A 20,103-nucleotide genomic window follows, 5' to 3' on the forward strand; every position below is an offset into this window, starting at 1 on the left:
GTAATGATATCTCTTCCTTCATGACTCATTTTAGTAATTTTAGTGTTGTCAAATAAAAACAAATCTGGGTTTCAGTAAGGAGAGACTTTTTTCAAAAAGGGGAATGATCTGACCTCAGAATGTGCAAGCATCTCAAGATTAAACAGAAAAGGACTTTTATTTTATTGAAAGGGGTAACAGTTTAGAAAAGTTTAAATTTAGTAGTCCATTAGTGCTCTATATTATTTCAGATGATGGGGAATGAGAAGAACAATAACAATTTGGGAGCTAAAAGAGGAACTCATTTGATTTTTTGGATTACTTTACCAGTGAAATGAGTATCTCAGTCACATGAAAAAAAAAAAAAAAAAGAAAATTCCCCATTAGCAATTGCTTATTCTAACAAAAGCTCAGTAAAAATTATGTAGTCTACAGAGGGAAGCTTCACAGCAGTTGTATGCCCTTAAGACAATTTGTATATCCTTAAGACAATGTCCCTAGAGAATTGAAGAGATTTTATGACTTTTTTTCTTTTTTAAACTTTCCCCAACTAGTTATTTCCATAGGAGAGAGGTTCTATGGAGCTTATTATCGCGTTATTCTAGAATTTGTCTCCCTATTTGCTGTTTTTGATGCTATTGTAAATAGTATATTTGTTCATTCATTTTCTATACATTAGATTCTAATATATGTATGTATGTATACAGTTAAATTCATTACTGTACATTATTCTGGTATCCAGCAACCTTGCTAAATTCATCCAATACCTGCTAATATGTTTTCTGTAGATTCTTTTGGAGTTTCATTAACACATTTCGTCTTGCCATTTATTCTTTGTCTTTACCTACAGCACTGTCTAAAACCTCCAGTGCAATGCTGAATAGAATAATGATTAGCATCCTTTTTTCATTCCATAGCTCAGAGGAAACACTTTCTAAAGTTCACCATTAGTTTGATGTTTGCACCAACTATCTACTACACAGTTTCATCAAACAGTTCTCTTCTATTTTTAAATTTTATCAACCACATTTTATGCATCTATTGAAATGATGATGTGATTTTTTCTTCTCTTACATGTGAATGATGTCAATTTTTTTTAAAATAGTAAATTGATCTTAAATCTCCTATTCAGTCATATTGTATTTTTATTATATGATATAATGCTGAATATAATTTGCTGATATTTTGTCTAAGATATTTGCATTATGTGTATGTCTTGGTTTGACCTCCAGTTTTCCTTTTTGGAAATGTCCTTCTCAGGATGGTACACAACATATGTCCACCTCAATATAAAAAGTCACAAAACATTCCTTCCATTCCAAATTATCTGTGAGATTTTGTATAATAGTAATCATATTTCTTTACTCAAAGTTTGGAAGGCATTAGTGAAGCTACTGAGCTTAGAGTTTTTTATTATTGACTTTTTCAATATACTGAAACTTTGAATAGGTATATGGACTTCTTATTTTTCTTCTGTATTTTTTCAGTATTGAAATTTGTATTTATCAAGGAATGTGACCTATCTCTTTGGCTATCTTTTTGATTATCTCTCTGATGTCTGTATTATATACAGATATGCTCCTTTTTCCATTCTTAATATACATATTACATTTTAATTCTTTGTCAACTCATCATTTATCAATTTGAATAATCTTTTCAAACAACCAAATTCATTTTCTCTGTTGTGCTTGCATTAAAATCTAACTGATTCATGCACTTATCTTTTGCATTTCCATTATTTATTTATTACTATTATAGGCATTTGTGCCAGTTTGAATGTATTATGTCCCCCAGAAAAAGCCATATTCTTTGAGGCAGTCTTGTGGGGCAGACATAATAGTGAGGATTGAGTTGGAACGTTTGAATTAGGTTGTTTTCATGGAGATGCACCCCACCCAACTGTAGAGGATAACTGATGGGATATTTCCATGGAGGCATGGCCCCACCCATTCAGGGTGGGCCTTGATCAGTGGAGCCATATAAATGTGCTCACTCAAAGAGATGGAACTCAGTGCAGCTGTGAGTGACGTTTTGAAAAGGAGCTAGCTTGCTAGAGAGGAACGTCCTGGGAGAAAGCCATTTTGAAACCAGAACTTTGGAGTGGACGCCAGCCACGTGCCTTCCCAGCTAACAGAGGTTTTCTGGACGCCATCGGCCATCCTCCAGTGAAGGTACCCGATTACTGATGTGTTATCTTGGACACTTTATGGCCTTAAGACTGTAACTGTGTAGCCAAATAAACCCCCTTTTTATAAAAGCCTATCCATCTCTGGTGTTTTGCATTCTGCAGCATTAGCAAACTAGAACAGCATTTAAGGCTAAAACTATTTTTCTGAGTTCTACTTCACCTGCATCCTGTAAGATTTTGATATATCATACTTCTATTATAATTCAATGCAAAATATTTTCTAATTTATATTTTGTTATCTTTTTTTGATCCACATATTGTACAGAAATACATGGCTTAATTTCAGGGTATTCAGACAATTACTGTTATCTCTTTCTTATTGTTAATTTCTAGGTTAATTTCCTTGTATTCATAGAATATGCTGTAAATGAAATTAAACTTTAAATTTTTGTTTAGACTTTCTTTACACTTCAGCGTATGGTCAATTTTGATAAATGTGCCTGTGTGCTTGAAATGAATGTAATTCTGTCCTTAATGGGTACAATATTTTATGTACGTCAAATTTTAAAATTTTGTTGACAGTGCTGTCCAGATAGTCTATATATACATATGTGTATGCATGTTTGCTTATTTCATAAACTCTTGTGAAAATTATGTTAATGTTTGACAAATTTATTATGGATTTTTTCCCAATTCTCTATCTCAACTTTTGCTTTATGTAATTTGAAATCATATTATTGTGTGAAAAGAGATTTAGAATTCTAATATCTTGATGTTAAATTGAACCCTCTCTGTAAGACAATTTTAACTTTATGCTTTTATCCTCAATGCCCCTTTATCTGATGCTATTTGTAGCTTGCCATGCTTTATTTTGGCTGCAGTTAGCATGTTACACTATTTTCCATTTTGTTACTGTCTTTCTTCTGTTTTCTCATATTTTTAAGATGAATCTCTGGCAGGCACCATTTAGTTGCATTATTTTTGTTTTCATCCAGTTTGTCAACACTGGTTTTTACTTGGAATAGATTGCCAATATATAATATGAGATGTCTGTAAAACCAGGCTTTTTATTATTTATCCACCTTTTCTAGTTCTGTCATTGTTACCAGTGGTTTATTGTAACTTCCTATACCCTTTTAAATGGAGAAGTTAGGTTATCATTTTTTTTTTTTTTTTTGACGTTTTCTAGCAATGCATTTTTTTAAATTTTAATGTTTGTTGAGATTGTTCACATACCATACAATTATCCAAAGATCCAAAGTGTGTAATCAGTTGCCCCCAGTACCCTTATATAGCTATGCATCATCACCACAATTAATTTTTGTTCAATTTTTAGACACTTTTCATTACTCCAGACAAGAAATAAAGACAAAGAAGTGAAAAAAAAAAAAAAAAGGAAAGGAAACTCAAGTCTCCCATATCCATAACCAGCCCCCCTCCATTGTTGACTCGTAATATTGGTATAGTACATTTGTTACTGTTTATGAAAGAACACTGAACCACTACTGACTGTAGTACAGAGTTTGCAATAGGTATATATTTTTTCCCTATATATCCCTCTATTATTAATTTCTAGTTGTATTGTCATGCATTTGTTCTGGTTCATGGAAGAGATTTCTAATATTTGTACAGTTAGTCATGGACATTGCCCACCATAGGATTCAGTTTTATACATTCCCATCTTTTGACCTCCAACTTTCCTTCTGGTGACATATATGATTCTGAGCTCCCCCTTTCCACCTCATTCACTCACCATTCAGCACTGTTAGTTATTCTCACAAGGTATCGTTATGTTTTAAAGACAGCCTATGTGTTTCTGTGTACATCCACAGTTGAGAACCACTGATAAAGAGTGTTTCTTAGAAAGAAGCTGATAGCTGTTACAGAAATAGAAAACAACCTGCGGTGGTTAGTTACTACTGAAGAAGAGTTCATCAAAATTTAGCATGGGATTGCTTACTCAAAACTGTTCTCTCAGAAAACTCTATAGTCTTAAGGATTTATAATCTCTAGGACCTAGCATTTTTTAAAATTGTTTAGGGTTTCAAATTCAGCTGAGTCACCCTATGTTTCTACAGTGCGTATGAAAATTTTGAAATTTGATATTCCCTACTCCTTGGACATAATGACCTGATCTTTCCAAAAATGTTGATATTTCATTCATCATGGATTTATTTGCATGAGTTTTTATTTTCAAATGTATTGATTAAAGTTTTATTTACTTTGATAGCTGCAATTTTGATGACTGCTGATGTTTTGTGCTCTAAGTGAGTGATTCACTGGCCTTACCCTAATCTCAGGTCTCAGACAGAGAAGTTTCTCAAATTACTTGAAGAGTACGAGCTTAATACTCAGTATCAACTCAATATATTTACACATATATTTTTACACATATAGATAAATGTAGTGTACAAATTATTGACACATATATTGAGAATAGTTAAATATTCTCTGGTCAAAAATAAATGTCATTTGGTCTTAATTAAAGCAAAAAACTCACTACACAAATATTAAATGGCTTCATTTATAGCATTAAAATTAATACATAATGAATAAATATGTACACACACACATACGTACACACGCACACAGTGGTAGGTAGAAGTTTAAGATGGCCCCAGTATTCTCACTCCCTTGTTACATATCCTGTGTAATTTCCTCCCTGCTGTGTAGGGGGGACCTGTGAATATGCCAGGATGGGCACTCCCTGATTACTTAAAAGTATGCAAGACTCCTTTGTAGCAAATCCCAGAGAGAGTTGCCTGCTGGCTTTGAAGAAGTGTCACGATGTGAGAGGGCCACCTGCCAAGGACCTGAGGCTGGACTTTATGAATTGAAAGCTGCCCCCGGCTGACAATCTGCAAGAAAACTAGACCTCAGTCTTAAAAGTGCAAGGAACTGAATTTTGCCAAGGAAACTTGGCAAACCTCCTTGATTTCAATTTTGCAAGACTCTGAGCAAAGGATCCAGCTGCCCCATGCCAAGACTCCTGAATGCCAGAAATGTCTGTTAATAGAGTGTTAAATAAGTTGCTAATTTTATAGTAATATTTTCATGCAGCATGTGACTTCTCTTGTTTCATTATATGAAATATAAGATTATCTAATGATCCAGTCTACCCTTTTATTAAGGTAAATATTAACACTTCATTAATTGAAGAGTTAATGATGATGTGGTGAATTTTATTAGCTTAACCAGCGGACATCTTTCACCGATTGTCAATGTACTGGAGGGCGTACACATGGGAGACTGAGGAAAAGGTGTCTCAGCACCAATCTTGATATTTTTTCACTCAGATTCTGTTTCCTCTCACTCTTGGTTCATTTTATATCAAAGTACTGATTGAAGATTGTAGCACTTAACATGGCTTAGGAACCACCATGGCAGCTCTTATCAGTAATAAAATTTAGATTTTCCCTTTATAAAAAAGCAGAATTTTATAATGAATGTTTTCATATCTGTAACTGCAGATGGATGAACTTTTTCATAATAGCAATGTCTGGAGGATTAAAGAAAATTCTATAATAAAATCCTTGATGTATCATAAATTCTGTCTTAAACAAAAACTCACAATTCTCAAGTACTATTTAGAAGAGTGTTTTGTCTAAATCTTCAAATTCATATCTAAATTAGTAAGTTTAAAAAAAAAGAAAAAAGTCATAAAATATGGAGTAAATTCAACATTTCACAGAAACTTTTTGAAGGGTAAATATGATAGATGCAGATCAATCAGATTTACTGAAATATGTAAGATAATCATGCTTGATTGTTCTTTGATTTCATATTACCAGTGAAAATACAAAATATTCTTATTTCATTGAATCTTAATTTTTGGCTTGTACAGAGTTGTGTTTTGAAAATTAATTCAATGACTTTAATTTCTAAAATGTTCACCAGTGATCTCTTTTTTCATCTTTTGGATAAGCACATTGAATTTCCAATTCAATACATATATTATTGTTTTGGTATCACCCAAAAACCCTAATTCATTTACCTTTAATCCAAGAATGGAAAGTTCAGCTATAATACCAGGCAACTGGAATTTATGGTGAGAAGATGAATTAGTTGCATCTCATCTTGAAATGGCTTTGAACTTTATTCACCCTTACAAGCATCTTTATTTGCTCACAAATTTGAACCAGGACCGTTTTTCTTCTTTGACAATGGGGAAAATGAAATACAGCAATAAAGATAACGTGCTTGCACCATCTGTTGCTTCTGTGCCAAGAAACACAGCCTTCTCTCCTGAAGAAATAGTCATCATAGGCTTCTAGAATTTCCAAGGAAGGCTAGGCTCAGATATATTATAGCCATTTTTCATCTTTATAGAGATGTAAAATATTGATCCATTGGGTTGCTCTCCCAAAATTCTAGTACTGTATGTTCCAAAGCCTTTCCCATTAATTTTTTCATTTAAAAAAAGTTTGGGAATTGTGTCCTTACAGTGTTATATATTTTCTTTTAATTTCTTCTGACTTACACATGCCACAAATGAATACATTGTCCTTGTAAAATGTTAAATGACAACAGAACTTCGAGTTCTCCTTCATTCTCACCAATCCCCAAGCACCTGACCCCCAGGACTAACCCTGTACTGAGTTTCAGATCCAGATATTTTTGATAAGGCAGCACACGCATGGACACAAAGTCAGACATACAAACACATACATGTTTTGTGGGAGGTTTTTTTGTTATTTGATATTGATTGCACCACAATTTGCATTTTTCTTCTAGAGATTTTCAAACACATTTATTAATTATTTTAGTATTTAATCAGTTTAAAATAATACAGTTCTATTGTAATTTATCTCTTACTTGAGAATGGACATTAGGTGGTTTCCAGGTAATGTTTCCCATCCTTGTGCATATAATCTCAAACATATGTAAATATTTTTGTATTTGGAATTCTAGAGTTGGAATCTCTGGTTGAATAGGTTTATGCACTTAAAATATCAATATGAATTTACAAATTGCCTTGGCAAAAAGAATTTGTCCATTTATCAGCCCAGCAACACTATAGGAGATTTTCATTTCCTCCAAATTTTGCCACCACTAGGCAACATTGCGCTCATTTAAAAAGTTTTCAATAAGATGGGGTACGACATCATTTTGTATTTTTAATTTGCTTGACTATGGTGAGCATTAGTACATTTTCCTATGTTTGTTGGTGGTTTTATTGACTTTTGAAGTAACTTATTCATGCGCTACTTCATTTTTGCAGAAGCAAATTATGTATATTTTTTTTCCTGTGCCTGAAAATTCCCATCTCTTCTGTAACTTAATGGTCTCTTTTCCTTCAGTGTTGAACTTGGTCATACTCCACTCAAAACTTCACCACACTACTCCAACCTGATCAAAAAAATGGAACAATGTTTTTATAAAAAATCAAAGACTTTCCTCGATTTTAATGTCTACTCTTTCTCCACCATCCCTTGATAGTTCAGATTCTTCTCATCTATTCTTCCGTGTGCCACCTGTCACCTCTGCCTTTTCCATGATCTCTGGAATAGTATCATCCCAACTCAGGAATTATGGCAAGATAATGTCATAAGATTTTCTCTTTAATACTCACCCCTGCTCCTGATTTCCAGTGAAATTTTCAAAGGATGCTTTTGACGTGCCAGGAATTTCCATATTTTTTGCCACATTTAATACAGGAAGGATCATAGAGAGGCAAGAGTAGTCCTTCCATTCTTTTTTTTTTTTTCTTCTCTGAAAGTTCAGTGTGACCTGGACACTTCTAAAGAAAACTTAGAGAGAACTCCTAACTTAGTAATAATGCCCAACTTCTAGGAGTCTGGATGGAAGCAAGACAAGGCTCTAGAACAGTTAGTGGGCATTTTTATATCCTCTAAAGCCATAAAGAAGCTGCTTCTAGCCAGGACTCCACAGAAAACTCATAGCCAATGGAGTGGCTTTTAATTCAGCCTTTTATTTGGACCACATGTTTGTCATGCGGAAAAAAGGGAAAGGAATGTCTCACAATAATATTAAACTTCCGAGGTTAAAACTAAAACAATGTTTTGCCTAATCTCTAATGAGACTCTTTAGAGGTGGATGTAGAGAGAAATGGCAAAATAATTTATTGATAGGGAGCGTTAAGGCCAAGTGAAATACATTATACATGGGAATTATTAGGATTGTTTGAAAATATTTTGATTCTTCTCTTGGGCACAAGTTAAAATTGCCTCTCCTATCTGCTTTGAAGTGATGTATTGTGTTGTGACTTATGGGCTAAGGAAGTATGAGTGGGAGTGATTTGTGTCACTTCCAGGCAGAAGCTGTGAGAGGCATGGCATTATTTACCACATGATTCATGGAAGAAATCTCAATGGACACGATGAGATGGATCTCCATTAGTCTGGATCCCTGGGCAATCAGCAGAGTCCCTTGTCAACTTTCAGCACTAGACTTGCTGTATACACGTGAAATGAACCTTTATCACTAAATGCTCTTAGGGTTTGGGTGCTGTTCTGGTTTGCTAATGCTGTCGTTATGCAAGATACCGGAAATGGATTGTCTTTTATAAAAGAGATATATTTGGTTACAAATTTACAGTCTGAAGGCCATGAAAATGTCCAAATGAAGGCATCAACACAAGTATACCTTCAGCGAAGGAAGGCCAATAGTATCCGGAAAACCTCTGTTAGCTGGGAAAGTATGTGGTTCTCATCTGCTGATCCTGGGTTGTGTTCTAGCTCTTATCTCAGCTCCTGTGTTTTCTTTAAAATGTTGCTCTTGGGATTCTTTGTCCTCTCTTAGCTTCTCCAGAGCAAACACTGGGCTAGCATCCCCAAAGTGTCAGCAAAAGTCTGCTTTCAGCGGCCATCTCCAAAATTTCCCTCTGAGCTGCAGCAGCAAGCTCCTTCTGTCTGAGCTCTTACAGGGCTCCAGTGATTTAATTAAGACCCATGATGAATGGGTGTGACCACACCTCCATGGAAATAATCCAACCAGCTGTATTACCCACAGTTGGGTGGGTCATATCTCCATGGAAACAACCAAATCCAAAGTTTTCAACCTAATCAACACTAATATGTCAGCTTCCACAAGACTGCATTAAAGAACATGGCCTTTTGAGGGTATATAATACATTCAAACTGGCATAGGTGCCAATCCTGACCAACACATTTCCTTCCTGAAACACTAACTTAAACAATTGAAGACAAAGTGCACTTAGGTAAAATGTATAAATCTTAAGAATGTGGAGGCATGGAATAAAAGAACTAATAATCAACAATAAAGATTATAAGAGATAAATATAAGACCGATTTCTGTTAAAAATTTAAAATTTATTAAAATTGAGAAAAATCACTGAGAAAACACAAGATGTATATGTTTACATACATATATATGAGTGTGCCCACATGTGAGCACTTGCACGAGCTTTGTGCATGCAACTTTATAAAATATTAGACATACTAATCTAGTTTTAAAATCACAGATTTTTTCAATATATTACCTCTATACCTCAAAGTAATAGAAGAAATAATTAAAGAGAATTAAATTTATTTTTAAAAAGAGGAGTAAACCACTACACACCAATTACAACAACTTAAATCGAAAACAATTGACAACACCAAATGCTGGCAAGGATGTGAAGCAATAGGAGCTCTCATTCATTGTTGGTGGGAATGCACAGTGCTACAGCCACAATAGAAGACAGTTGGATGCTTCTTTCAAAGCGTAATATAGACCTACCCTATTTTCTAGGGAAAAATATAGAAAAATAGATGAAAATATGGAGAATATCAACAAAGAATCATAATATTCAAAAACATTTGAAAATCATATTCTATAGCTAAACATTTGATTATACAAAATTAAATTTTAATGTGTAGATTTAGTATCAGCCTGGATACAGCATAAAATCAGATCTTTGAAATCAGAAATGAAGAGAAACTTCCTAAAATGACGTGAACAAAATAACAAGTGACGTGAGAGTTCACCATCAAGTTTTACTATCTGGGAGAAGACAAGAGTGAGCCTTGAACTGGGTGGTTGTTACACAGATATAAATATGTTTAAAATTCATAACACTGAACAGTATTTTATACCTCAAAAACAAGAAAAAAAAGATTGTGCATTTAATTGAGCTGAGTTATTTTCATTATAAGTGGCAAAATAGATTGGCAACACCGCTGCTCTAGGCCATTATCATATTGTGTAACATGTTACAGAATTTCTAGACAATGAAATAGAAGAAAAATTAGGCAGACTATGTTATAAAAAATCTCAAAATTAAGACTTGAAGCAGTGAATGCATGTATTTAGAACTGTAAAAAATAAAATAAACCACTGGAGAAACTGCTTTATATTTCATTGCCCTTTAATTTAAAGAAGACTTTAGGGCACTGGCAAGCATGAGCTTCAGGAATGAATGACATGAACTCTTTTACATTTGAAAAAGATCATTCTGTTTTAGATGATGGATGGAAATTGGGAAAGAATGGAGGAAGGTGGGAAAGTCAGAAGATCATTTACATAATTAAGTTTAGATTCAACAATGGCCAAAATGAAATCAATAGCTATGGGGATGATAAGTAGATAAAAAATGAGAAATATTAAGAAATTGAATTAAATGATTTAAATTTTTCATTATTGGGAATGAAGAAGGTTTACTAAAATCAAAGCAAACAAAACCTCCGTAGTGTTTTCTCAGGCATTTGGAAAGATGGCATCTTCATTCATAAAGATGCAGACAAGAAAATAAAAAGATGTAAAGGACACTATAATCAATTAAAATATGGGTATAACAAACTTGAGAAGCTTGGGAAACATCATAAAACATATGCTTGTGAGTAGCAGGTTATAATGGTCTGGAGTTCAAGAGAAAGTTCTGACCTAAATATAGCAATATATGAGTAATTAGAATAGATGTAATATTAATGATAACAAGTAACAGCCATTAGAAACCATGTGTTGTTCTATGTCCCTTACATACATCAATCTCATTTATTCTCCACAATGACCCAAAGAGGTGGCTAACAGTGATTGATTCCCATTTGACAGAAGGAAACCTGGGACTCAGAGGGTTAAGTGACTGGCCCAACATCACACATCTATTAATTAATGGTGCTGACATTTGAGCTAGGTTACCTGCAGCAGAGCACAGGCCTCTGAAACATAACATTTTTTTTTTTTAATACTCCATAATAGCTGGCAATTGAACTAATGGAAAAAGATGAAGTCACTGAGGGAAAACTTCTAGAATCAGAGTAAACTGGCCCAAAGATCAAGTCCTATGGAAAAGTCAACATTAAAAATATTGGCAGAGGTAAAGGAAAGTGTGAAAGGAATTGAAATGAACCCACCAGCAAGGTAGGAGGATAACCAAGGAGTGGACGGTCAGGGTTTCTGAGAGCTGAGATTCTCAGGAAGGGAATGATAGGATAACAGTGTAAAAGCCTCCAAAAGTGAAGTGGAAAATAGGAATAAAAAATATTGAGTGTGTTTAGCAACAGAGGAGGTGTCTGATGATCTTGCTGAGAGCTGTTCCAGGGTGAAATGATGGCAGTTTGGGTGACATAGGCAAGAAGCACTAGACGGGAATTCAGAAGTGGTGACTTGTCTTTTTGTTAATTTGAGGAGCAATCTTGAATAAATAAATTAACCTTTTCAAGTCCTGGAAATTAATGAACCCCCAATGTATTAATGATCCCCAATGAACAAACAATCTGTAATAAAGCTCTAAGAAATCCAACTTTATTGCTATTATAAAAGTCAAAATACATCTTCACAAAAACATAGTGGGGGTTGGAGGTTAGAGGTTATGGGATGATGCTAACTTTGTATATTAAGAAACACAAACGAGTTGGCACCTTAAGAAAAAATATGAAAAACCAGTTTCCTTTTTCTCTCCAGTATTTGCCAAATTTTATGGTAAATGACCTTGTGCTGGTTTGAATGTATTGTGTCCCCCAAATGCCATTATCTTTGTGGTCTTGTGGGGCAGACGTTTTGGTGCTGGTTAGATTTGCTTGGAATGTGCCCCACCCAGCTGTGGGTGATGATTTTGATGAGATGTTCCCATGGAGGTGTGGCCCCGCCCATTCGGGGTGGGGCTTGATCAGTGGAGCCAAATAAATGAGCTGACTCAGAGAGAGAGAACTAAGTGAGTGCAGCTGTGAGTGATGTTTTGAAGAGGAGCAAGCTTGCTAGAGAGGAGCGTCCTGGGAGAAAGCCATTTTGAGGCCAGAGCTTTAGAGCAGACGCCAGCTGCCTTCCTAGCTAGCAGAGGTTTTCCGGATGCCATTGGCCATCCTCTGGTGAAGGTACCCAATTGCTGAGGTGTTACCTTGGATGTTTTGTGGCCTTAAGACTGTAACTGTGTAGCGAAATAAACCCCTGTTTTATAAAAGCCTATCCATCTCTAGTGTTTTGCATTGTGCAGCATTAGCAAAGTAGGTAACAACAGATAACCTTGTTATATGTTGTCTTCTTCTGAGGATAAAAATTAAGAAAATTATAATTTGTCCATGAGGAGAATAAATAAAATAGCAAATATGTTAGTGATATTAGTGAATTAGACAAGTATTGTAATTCAGTATTTAATAAAATATTTTGCTGCAACAGTCTTGCATTTCAAAGGTAGATAAACTGAGATAAATTAAAAAAAAATTTTTTGTACACCTACCAGTTACCAAACACTGTTCCAGGTACCTGCCTCCAGCACAGAACTTGGAGGAAGAACCAGACTTGAAGCAATTAAATATAAAATAAAGTGAAGAGAAACATAATGGAGATTTATAAATTTTGCTATGGATTAAAAAACCAATTTACCGGCAATTGATGCTTAAGGAGTACAGAATGTTTTATAAGGTTGATTGTAAAGGTTTGGAAATGGAGAGCACAATAGTGGGTGATAGGAACACAGTATTGTAAGTGTAATTATATCTACATATAATTATCAAAGCTGAGCATGATTGTGACCAAAAGAGGAGGATTAAAGTCACATATGCCACCAAAAGAAAAGCTAGAAGATAAAAATTGGGGCTGCATAACTAGTGAAATCTGGAGTGGACAATGATGGTGGCTAATTGTACAAATACAAGAAAGTTTTTATGTGAATGAGAACAAATGTATGTCACTATTACAATGTGTTAATAATGGGGTGGTATATGGAAAAAATACAGTTAATGCAAACTAAGGTCTATAGTTAATAGTAACATTGTAATATTCTTTCATTAATTGTAACAAAGGCATGATACCAAGGCTTAATGTCAATAATAGGGGAATAGAATGGAGGGGTATGCAATTTTATTTTTTTTTCTTTTTGAAAAAAAAATGGGAATGTTCTTACATAGACCATGGTGGTTAATGCGTAGCTATGTGATTATACCATGAGCCATTGATTGTACACTTAGGATGGATTGTATGATATGTTGATAAAACTGTTAAAAAATTAGGAAAGCTTAATTACTTTCTTATTTTATAATATGTAAAATAGATATTATTTTTTCTTTTCACAAAATTTAAAAAAAAAACCTATTTACCTACGGAAAGTTGTTGAGAAATTTCTCCAAAAATTGTAGGATGTTTACAGTGTATAAAATAATTTCAACTGTGTTATCTGCCTGCAAAGACAACTTTCTTGGCTTAATATAAATTGACAATAAAATCTCTTGCACTAATCTGCAACAGAGCAATTTTAGGAGCCCTTGGACATTTTTCTCCAACTCTCAGAAGACTCTGTTAGCAGCTGCTCCTGTTTCAATGATGATGGCTGCATTAGCCAAAAGCCTCCTCTAGTACATACAGATTCATAATATTATACTCTCTGCAATTGACCATTAGCACCATGCCTGAGTGACTTAATTTTTGACATAATCCCGTAGGATTGCTTGTTTGCCTTTTTCCCAAATTAACTCATGAAAATGTCTGTATTTCCAGATTTTTAAATAATCATGTTTATAAGACAACATTACAAACCATATCATGTCATAAATCATATCATATCAAGGAATCCTTATATAGATGTTCTCAGAGAAATGAATGGATATGTGTTTCATTTTCATGCAACAGAAAAAGTTAAACCATACAGTAAACTTACCATCTCCTGCATCCTCAATTATAAACTCCTGAGCAGTGAAGGTGGGGGGGATGCTGATAAAAATCAATTATATTAAATGTACATTTAAAATGCTTTATTATCCTGATTGAATCTTCATACCATCAGAAATATTACTTTATTTTCCTGAGTTATTTTGTGCTGCCTGGATCAAGACTCCTGGACCAACCGAATGGCATAAAAAACCGATGCCTAACTAATTATTCAACAAGGCCCCTTGGTTACTTGCCTTTTTTAACTATAAGATCTAGATGTGGCATTGGTTTCTAACTTATGGGTGACTCTTCTTCAATCCATTTTGAAGTTAATGAAAAGAAATATTAACATAGTAGTTATGACAGCAGGTTGGGAAACTGTCATGTTTATACCCAGGTCTTGAAAGCAATTCATGCAAATTGCAATGCCACTTGTCATCTCTGGATCTTGCATGCTGTGGTTAAACAGTCTCCAACAATGGTACTGACAGACTGCATTAAAAAAAAAAAGAAACAAAAACAAAGGATTGAGGAGCAGGAGACACTGCAAAGAAGAAAAAAAGATTTTAGAGAATCAAAGAATAAACGCATATAGAGCTTGATAAGTATGACTTACTAAAAATGATTACAACCTTCCAAGAAAATAGGAAAATAGACATATGGCATGATAGCTTCTGGGCAGATTAAATAAAATCATTAAAAACAAGGAGAAAACAATGTTTTCCACATAGAAGAATGACCAAAAGAATTATGCATTACGTGAGAAAAGGTGGAGGATTATCTTTTCATCTTTGAGATTAAAATAAATGAGAAAGTTTATTTTCAAACTGGCTAGATGAATTTAACCATTTTTCTGCACAAGGAGTAACTGAATCATGAAATTGTTTCAAATGCATATTCCACTGTAGCTCATTATGATTTTTGGAACATCTCTGTTTCTTCTGAAAAATTGGGCAGTGAATGGTGGAAAGCATCATTTCCTGTTAAATGAAACACAAGTACCTCAAGTATGTGACATAGAACTTCTCTGAAATGTGAGTGGAAGATTGAAAGGTAAGATCTCTGTGGTAGGAATGATTTTTCTTTCTTTTCCTTTCTTAATCCCAGTAGTGATATAAATTTCTAGAATTGTTAGGAAGTGATGATGGGACTGTGTCCTCCTGCAAAGCCCAAGTTTGTTACTCAAAACAGCTATATATAGGTGTGCTTTGAGTATAAATCTTCCAGCCAGAACGTCAACAAAGGCACTAGTGTGTCCCACAGTCAAAAGACAGTTCTCAGTTAAGAAATATGAGAATAAAGGTAGAGACGCTGCCAGAAAAATTGTGGGTCTTGGAAACTAAGAAATGTGCCCCTCTTCCCAGGCTCTCGCTTTATTTAATTTTATTTTTTGAAGTCTAAGATGATAACACTACCATTTTGATGTATGTTTTGAATAGCTCAATAATATTATGCATGCTTCAGGTTTATTAATTAATTTGTACTATTTCTACAATGTTAAGAAAACCCGCAGATGGGATGTGTTGCTTGTTCACATTGTTGATGTTTTTAGGGCAAAACAATCCTAGAGGAGGTTCCTTATGACATATGGTGTCAAGATTTTACCAAAGAAATAAAGGTGACTAGTTTTATGTTATTTACCCTGAAATCACACATAGAAGAAAAGTTAACCCATGGTCATTCAAGCACCAAATATATAAACAGTCTTTCACCAAGATCTCTGTACTTTCTATGTGCCAAGTTCTATGGGTCCAGTAGGGTGACAAATGTGCTTTGTAAATGGTGTTGCCCTGCTGCTGTTGTATTGATGGTGTTGGTGTGGTTAGGGTCTTCACATCATGTTACTGCTTCTCACATCTCTGGGATTTTCATTAATTCTTTCTCAAATAGATGGTATTATATAAAATCGGGAACAACTCCCCAGGTAGAATTCTCACTTAATCATCTTCCTAAGGAGCCACAACGTGTCTGGGGAGCCCTGTGCTGGAAGCCATGAGAAAAGTAGAGGGCCCTGAATCTCACTTCTGCATCCACTACCATCAGGTGTCCTGGTAGACAGATTCACCACTTTGTGGCAGCCCCCGGCCTGAGCAAAACAGGCCTGTGGAACTTGTCATTGCACAGCAATATATGTGACCCGGGCAGCTAATGTTTAACCTAACATCTTTGTAAGCCAGTAAAGAGAAAAGGGTTAATTAACCTTAAAATATAACTTTAAAATGTGAAATGGGAAGTAAGCAGGAGGATGGAATCTCTTGGTCTCAAAAAAGAGCAAGACATAAATGTACCCCAGATGTCCCACCATCAAATATTAATCTACTTCACCTACTTCCTGGCTCCCACTTGTTATCACTCTTGAAGTTATGTGAAAAACCCCATCCTATAATTCTCCTCTCCTTCCTGCATCACCCCCATGTCACAGGACCTTGTTCCTGCATCTATGCTCTTGCACCCTTAGGAATGTCTTTGTCTTAAACCCTAATAACTGGCTTGCCATCCTCTTTAATTGTGTGATCAACTTCCCTGTGAATGCCATGCCCACCCGGTGTAAGAGAGCCATTATGATCTCTTCACAACTTGTCACCCTTTTGGTAAGCCCTGAATAAAAGTTCATGTATCAGAAAATGCCCAGTGTCTTCTTTGGCCTCTGGACTGGTGAAGCCCTCATGGACCACGACACACTTCCTCTGTAATTTTCATGTAGTTTACCAGTATATTAATTGTTATTTGCTTACCCTTTCACTCAATATGTATTTATTGACCAACTAATTTTAGAATTACTGGGGATGCAGTGAAAACATGAGCAAAACCCTGTCCCTGTCTCTACTGAAACTGCATCCCGATGGCAGCCATGCTGCTTCCCACACGGCTGCATTCCTCAGCCATGTCTGCTTGAACCAGGCTTTGTGGGAACACAGGCTCAGGTACCACAGAAACTGTCAGCAAGCTACTGCTTTATTACTGACAGAGTACAGAGGTACATAAGAGCAGAGAAGGGATCCCGTCCCAGCTGGTCTACCAAAGAGGCCATCTGCTCCAATTGGAGTTGGTGGATGGCAGCTGGATGCCCCATGTTGTGTGGGATGGGAAAGACCAATCTGGGCTTTTTGAGTGTTGAGTATTTATCCACCCCAGGAGGAGAAGACCCTGCCACCAAGAATCCCTGCCATGAGAAGCATCTGGGGCTGATTTTTCATTGTTGGTTTCTGGGTTAAAGATATGGCCCAGTCATTGCCTTAGAGCTCAATATCTCCCCTGGGTTGGGGAATGGAAATATCTACACACAATAGAAAGGAGGGCATGTCACACTAATCAAATGGCTTCCATTCATTGCCTGACAAATAACCTTTGGCCTGATCTGCTATGAAGCGGTAATGGTGACAAGGACTGAAATAATTGCCTCTTAATAAGTTTACTTTAATTTCCTGTATGATGGTAAGTTTTCTGCAAGTCCAGATGATATGGATATCCCAATTCTCAAACTGGCATTCATGTTTTGTCTTCCCCTTATTTGAGATAACAAGTGAATCTTTAGCAGAATTACATCCAGTAGAAGAGTACTATCCTATTCAGGGTAGAAAAATAATGATTATGGTACAGTTGAAAGAAAATTGGACATGAAGTGAGAGACTTAAAACCAAGATTGAGATGATGGCTCTGTAAGTTGGATAAGTCACCTGAAATTTTGAGTCCATCTTCTGCCCCATATACTTTTGCAAAAATCAAACGGCTTTACTGAAAAGAAAATATGAAAGCCTCTTAGATAAGCCATTGCAAAAGAAGTTAAAAGAATGTTACTGTTATTTGCAGAAAAACAAAGTTTTAAATTTTAATGAAGTCCAATCTAGCAATTTTTCAATTATAGATTAGCTTTTGGTGCTGTATCTGTTGCCAACCCTCCTTGGGTTGGACCCTTGAAACAGGTCTCCTGTTTGGTGTTGCTCACACCAATAGAATGAAACCATATTGTGTCATAAATCACATCGCATCATATGAAGGGATTCTTCTGTAGATATGCTCAGAGAAATGAATGGATATGTGTTTTATTTTTCATGAAACAGAAAAAGGTAAACTGTACAGTAAACTTACCATCTCCTGAGCACTGAAGGGGAGCAAGACTGATAAAAATCAATTACATTAAATGTACATTTAAAATGCTTTATTATCCTGATTGGATTTTCACACAGCCAAAGGCTCCTTCTCCCCAAAGGGAGATGAGTGGTTCTTCCGTAGGAGGTCAGGGGATGCACGGAAAGGTGGCTGATGCAAGTGGGCAGGAAGATTTGATCACTGATTTTGAGCATACACAGTCCTTGGTTATGCTAGAACATACTTCTACATACACAGAAAATGGAGTGTAAGTCATACACAGAGGTGGAGAATTTATTATTGTAATAACCAAAAGTAAGGTAAGATTGGGGGCTTAGTGCACATGCTCCAGGAAGGGGGCTTTCCCTCCGTACCTGTGGCCAGGATCAAGATGGGCTCTTGCTATTTCATGGGCTGGGGACTTTGTGGTTCACCATAGGGTGCTGGAGCAATGGCTGGAGGAGCTGCAGTTCTCAATGGCTGTTTGCAGGTATTTGCTTGCTATATTTTTCTGGAAATAAGTACAACTCAAGCAGAGACAAGAGGTAGATGGAACAACCTTTTTTTGTTTGTTTTTTTGGGCGGACTTCATCCTGGTGATGTATCTAAAAACACATCACTAAACATAAGGTCATATAGATTTTCTCCTATGTTTTCTTCCAGAAGTTTTATTGTTCTGCATTGCATATTTAAGTCTAGGATCTATTTTGAGTTATTTTTTATGTGTGAAAAGTGTGAGGTCTGTACCTATATTGTTGGGTTTTTGTTTGTTTTGGGAGTTTTTCTTTGTTTATTAGAAAATTAAACAAAATTCATCCAAACTGGAAAGGAAGAAGTAAAACTGTTCCTTATTTGCAGAATACATGATCCTATTTACAGATAATCCTGAAAAAAAAAAATACACAGCAAATCCTAGAGATAATAAATGAATTTAGCAAAGTGGCAGCGTACAAGACCAACACCCAAAAATCAGTAATGTTTAGATACACAAGCAGTGAACACTAAGAAGAAGAAATAAAGAAAAAAAAATTCATTCACAATAGCAACTAAAAGAATCAAATACCTAGGAATAAATCTAACCAAGGATGTTAAGATTTATACACATGAAACTATAAAACATCACTTAAAGAAATCAAAGAAGATCTAAGTAAATGGAATGGCATTACTTGTTCATGGATCAGAAGACTAAATATTACTAATATGTCAATCCTGCCAAAAGCACTTTATAAATTCAATGAAATCCCAATTAAAATTCCAACAATCTTCTTTGCAAAAATGGAAAATCCAATTATAAAATTTATATTGTTGGGTTAAGCCATCTTTAAAAAGAAGGACAAACTTGGAGCACTTCCCAATCTTAGAACTTGTTACAAAGCCACAGTAATCAAAACAGCATGATACTGACATAAGGACAGACATATAGACCAATGGAATCTAATTGAGAGCTCAGAAATCAACCCTCTTTTTTATTGCCAACTGATTTTTAAAAGAGACCCAAACAACAACAATAACAACATACAAACCTTGTCTTAGGCAATGGTTTCTTATACTTAATACTCAACGCATAAGCAACAAAAGATAAAGTAGATAAATGGAGCTCATCAAAATTAAAAACTTTTATTCCTTAAAGGACTTTATCATGAAAGAAAAAAAAATTCATTCAAGCTTTCTTGTTGACCAATATGTTCTTTAGGAATATGTTTTTTAAAAAAAAAAAATTTCCAACTATTTGGAAATTTCCCAATTATCTTTCTGTTGTTTGCTCTACTTTATTTACATTGTTGTCTGAGAACATTCTTTGTATGAATTATATACTTTTAAATTTGTTAAGCTGTGATCTATCTTCATTGATGCTCCACGTG

This window comes from Choloepus didactylus, chromosome 11 (assembly GCF_015220235.1).
Source record: "Choloepus didactylus isolate mChoDid1 chromosome 11, mChoDid1.pri, whole genome shotgun sequence".
NCBI classification, from domain to species: Eukaryota; Metazoa; Chordata; class Mammalia; order Pilosa; family Megalonychidae; genus Choloepus; species Choloepus didactylus.